Below are 5,481 nucleotides of genomic sequence, written 5' to 3' on the forward strand. Positions count from 1 at the left end.
CATAAAGAGGCTTGAAAAATCATTACAGAGGAGAGAGGATAAGGGTAGTAACAGGAAATGTTTAAACTTTATTCTCATTGTATCTGTCTCAGAGAGGGAAAAACAAGTATACTCAGTGGGGCATATAATACTATCTTGCCATACAGAGAAGTAGAAAAGGAATAACATAAGGGAAAGGGGAGATAATAGAAGGAAGGTGAAAAGGGGTGGGGTTATGAAAAGCAAAATACTGGTGAGGAGAAAAAGAGTGAAAGGGAATAGAGCAAGATCTAAAGGGGATAATATGTGGAGGGAAATACATAGTTAGTAATCATAATGCTGAATGTGAATAGGATGAGCTTACCCGTTAAATGAAAAAAAAAACAACAGAATGGATTAAAAAACACAATCCAACTATATGTTGTTTACAGGAAACACATCTGAGGCAAGATGACTCACACAGATTCAAGATAAAAAGACTGGGGCAGAAATCTATGTGTCATCTAAAGTAAAAACAAGCAAGAATAGCAATCGTGATACCAGACAAAGCTAAAGTAGATTACATTTTCCTAAAGGATACTATAAACAATGAAGTAATATCATTACTAAACATTTATGTACCAAATGATATAACATCTAGAATTTTAAAGGAAAAATTGAAGGAACTCAAAAAAAAAATAAATAGCAAAATTCTACTAGCGAGGAATCTCAAAATTCCCCTATCAAAACTAGATAAATCAAACCAAAAAAATAAATAAGAAATAAGTAATGGAAGCATTTGAGATGCTAGAAAAATTAGAATTAATAGCTATTTGGAGAAAACTGAAGAGAGATAAAAAAGGAATATATCTTCCTCACAGCAGTGTGTGCTACATATACAAAGGTCAACCATGTACTAAGGCATAGAAATAATACAAACAAATGCAGAAAAGCAGAATTAATAAAGTCAACTTTCTCATATTATAATGCAATAAAATTATAATTAACAAAGGGCCATGGAAAGATAAATTTTAAATTCATTCAATACTAAATAATCTAATTTTTAAAAACTGGTGGGTCAAAAAAGAAATCCTAGAAACCATTACAGACTTCATTAAAGAGAATGACAATGAGGAGGCAACATATCAAAACCTATGGGATACAACCAAAGCAGTACTCAGGGGAAAAGTATATCTCTGAGAGCCAATAGCAACAAAATAAATAGGGAGAAGATCAAGTAATTAGATTTGTAACTTTAAAAATTTAGTAAAAGAACAAATTAAAAATCCCCAGATAAAAACTAAATTTGAAATCCTAAAAACTAAGGATAAATTAATAAAACTGAAAGTAAAAGAACTATTTTATTAATCAACAAGACTAGGAGCTAGTACTTTGAAAAAAAAACAAATAAAATGAAGTACTGGTTAATCTAATAAAAAAAAGAAAGAAGAGAATCACATTAACAGTATCAAAGATGACAAGTGTGACCTCAGCTCTAATGAAGAGGAAATTAAGGTAATAATTAAAATCTATTTTGCTCAATTATATGGAAATAAATATAAATAAAATATAATTTGCCTAGATTAACAAAAGAAGAAATCAAACAATTGAATAATCCCATCTCAGAAAAAAAAAAATTGAACAAGCCATCAAGAAACTTCCTAAGGAAAAAGTACCCAGGGCCAGATGGATTGACAAGTGAATTCTATAAAACATTTTAAGAACAACTAATATCATTTCTATACAAATTATTTGGCAAAATAAGCAAGAAAGAATTCTTATCAAATTCTTTATATGACACAAATATGGTATTGAGTCCAAAGCCAGGAAAATTAAAAAAAAACAGATAAATAAAACTGCACTTTGCATGTATAACCCAGTGAAATTGCTTGTTGTCTCCAGGAGGATGAAGGGAAGAGGGGTGGGAAAAATCATGAATCATGTAACCATGATAAAATATTCTAAATAAATAAAACTCAGCTCTTTAAATTAAAAAAAGAAAAAATATATAGAAATGATGATGATTTATATGGGTTTATTTTGTATCCTGTAAATTTGCAAAAGTCATTAATTATTTCAACAAGTTTTTTAGTTGATTTTTTAGGATTCTCTAAGTATACCATCTTGAACAAATAAAGTTAATGTAGTCATGTGAATTTTAAATTTACTCCACCCTGCTTAGTCTAATAAAACAGGAATGTCTACACCCCTACCTAAGGATTAAGTATTGAGAAGGATGGCCTATGACAGGCATGTACTAGCAAATGACAAATCAGAAACGACTGACAGACCCCTGGGCTCTCCTAAGTCAAGCTTAAGTTACCATTGGTACATGTGAGACGTAGGAAGTGATGTAAAAATGCTCTCTATATTCCACTTCACTTCCTCTCTTGGCCTCTTTTCACAGAGAGGTGGCTCTGGTGGCAGTGTGCTGAGAGTCTTGGCATCTTGGAATGGCTGCAGCTATTATCCAGGTTTGGTGGTGAGGGTCCTTGATATAATACTGGGAGAAGCTAGTAGCCTAGTTCAGGTGAAGCATCTTCACTGAGCTCTCTCGGAGTTTAGGCTGATTCTTTTTTTTTTCTCCTTTACCTTCCAAAACACGATCGCCTTAGGAAGCCTCTAATCTTCTGAGGAGACTGAATGGCGGAGGTCTTTGAACTCCCCCTGGCACAGGCTAGGCCAGAGAAATCCTATACCCTTTTCCCTCTCTCTTCTTAATTCCTTCCATCTATATTAATTAAACCACCATAAAATTTCCAATTTACTTGAGTATTTTATTTTGGATTTTTCCCTGGTGACCATTTAAATTTATATTCAGTCACAAACCTAAATTTATCCTTACAGTCAAGTTGAGAACGAAAGCAGTAAATTGGGGATAGGGGAACTTAATTGATAGTTTCTTGGATTAACATCTAAAATTTAAAGTATATAGAAAACTTTGTCAAATACATAAGAATGTGATCCATTTCCCAATGGATTAATGGTCAAAAGGTAGAATGTATAGTTTTAAATAAAGAAATCAAAGCTACATATAAGTATGTGAAAATTCTCTTAATCATTTATTAGAGAAATGCAAATCAAAACAACTTTGAGGTATTATATCAAACCTGTTAGTCTGGTAAAATGATAAAAGGGCAAAATGAAAAGTGTTGGAGATTATATAGGAAAATGGGGACACTAATTCTCTGTTGGTGGAATAACGGACTGATTCAGTTCTATGGGAGAACAATCTAAAATTAGGCTCAAAGGATTACAAATCTGAGTATGATATTTGATTCAGTAATACTGCTATTATATTTATTTTGTAAGGTGATCTGGTAAAAAGGGAAAGAATCAGTACATTCAAAATATTTATATCAGCTCTCTTTGTGATGGCAAAGGAAATGGAAGTTGAAGGCATGCCTATCAATTAAGTAATGGCTAAATAAGTTGTGGCAAATGTTTCTGAGGGAATACAACTGTGATAAAAGAAATGACATGAAGTTTAATTTTGGGGGAAAAAGCATAAGAAAATCTATATGAAATGATGAAGAATTAGAGTTTTAAAACCAAGAGAACATATACAGCAAAAGAAATGTTGTTTAAAGTGTATCTTTCTTATGTCTATCTCCAGAGAAAGAATTGATAAATGGAGATAAATAAGACATAGTTTCACATATAAAAAGAACCATATTAATAAAATTTTATACTTTTATGGTCTCAATCTATTGTTATAGAATCTCTAACAGTTCAGTAAATAAGCAAAGAGAGAAATCTCAAACCATTGCCAGGAGGGAGGAACTGGTAACTGAAATTGATCTTTCCCTTTTCCCAAAATATCTTTTCCTATTTTAATACCTACCTTTACCAATTCTCTCATTCTGACTATGACTTCTCATCATCCTAAGATACTATAGGAATTACTTCCCTGCCTTTCTTTTTCTTTGATTAGAGTGTGTCTTTCTTCCTTCTACCCTTTTATGAATCCAGCCATTCTCTCATTTAGGCACCCTTCATTCCCATCTAAAACAGCAAATGACTCAGTTTCCTGTTGGTTTTGTCCATAGTGTTTCGCACCTGGCCCTTCACTTTTGCTTCTATTTAAATTATGCCTCCATTTTTATCTCCTCTGTTCTTAGTTTATTATGTTTTTGTGTGAAAACACACTTTGTACATTCTTTTTAGTTTTTTCCTCATTTTTCCCCTTCTGGGATGATTTATTTCATTCATTGTTCCTTCCATGGCTGTATTTTTGCAATCCTCTTGAGTTATTATTATCTCAGGTATTTACAAAGCAACTAATCGGCTTATATCTATTTTTACATAATGTCTACTCAATTTTTTTATATAACAGTTCATTAATTTACAAGTCATCCTTGTGCAGGGGCCATGCTAATCTTCTCTGTATCATTTCAATTTTAATATATGTGCTGATGAAGCAGCACTCTTTTTAAATTTTTATTTTTTAATTGAATACATATCTTTCTCATTAATACTTGTATTAATATTGTTGGGCATATGTTTAAGTTGTCACTTTAGCTCCTATTGTAGCATACATTTCCATGATTTTAGGTGGTTAATAGTATTGTGCCTTTCATTTTTTTCCTTTATATTTGAAGTTCTTATACTTGATCACTTACAGATATTATCATAGGACCTTTTAAACTAAAGTATTGCAATATGGTGTTTTGAAATTTCCTACATGTTTTCTTTTTTTCTGTCATTCATTTTCCCCCTTCTTTCCTTTTTGCTTGTCTTTTCTTGCAGTTGATTATTTTAATTAGTCATTTTATTTTGTTACATGGTGTTCAAGATTTTTATTTTATTTCTTATGGGAAGAGAAGGAAATGAATATTTATAGATTATATACTATGTACTGAGGATTTTACTAAATACTGTATATTTTTTTCCACCTGATCTTTGCACAACCCTGTGTGGTAGATGGTATTAATCTCCCCTTTCATAGTCAAGATAACTGAGGCATAACAAGGTTAAATGACTTATCCAATGTCTGAGTTTGGATTTAAACTCAGATATTTCTGATTTCATGTCCAGGTCTCTATCAACTGAACTGCTTTGCTAACTCTGAGAGATCTATGATCCTTAAGTTACCTCTACCTATATTGTCTATGAGACAAATATGTCTTGATTGTATGCAGAGATCATGTATTCTTCTAACATTATTGCTTTATATTTTTTTCAAATTATCCTTCATTTCTGTCTTTACATTCCCAGCCTGCAAGCCTATTTATGATTCTTTGAAGATTTGTCACTATGGATTCAAAATATTATTGTTTTTCCATTCTGTCAATTATTTTTTTTTGTACAGGTCATAAAACCTGCCAATTCTTATTTCTTACTTAAACCATTTTAGAACATTGATCTGTGGTTGTATGCTTTCTTTTGAGTCAGTGAAGCACAAACTGAGAAGGAATGATGTTAATCAGCAGTCTCCTATCTGAACCTCATTTATCTCCAAAATATAGCATTGTATAGGAGCCATCATGTCTGAGTAGCAAGAGTTTTGAATTTGTTATCAGA

General features: G+C 31.7%; 1 non-coding gene across 1 annotated transcript; it reads right to left on the reverse strand.

Moving 5' to 3' along the window:
* Positions 1 to 4,279: 4,279 nt before the first annotated feature.
* LOC130454095 (U6 spliceosomal RNA) lies at positions 4,280 to 4,385 on the reverse strand. The gene has a single exon (XR_008911779.1). It is a non-coding gene; the product is annotated as a U6 spliceosomal RNA (small nuclear RNA).
* Between the last annotated feature and the right edge of the window lie 1,096 nt (positions 4,386 to 5,481).

Source organism: Monodelphis domestica, chromosome 4 (assembly GCF_027887165.1).
Source record: "Monodelphis domestica isolate mMonDom1 chromosome 4, mMonDom1.pri, whole genome shotgun sequence".
Classification (NCBI taxonomy): Eukaryota; Metazoa; Chordata; class Mammalia; order Didelphimorphia; family Didelphidae; genus Monodelphis; species Monodelphis domestica.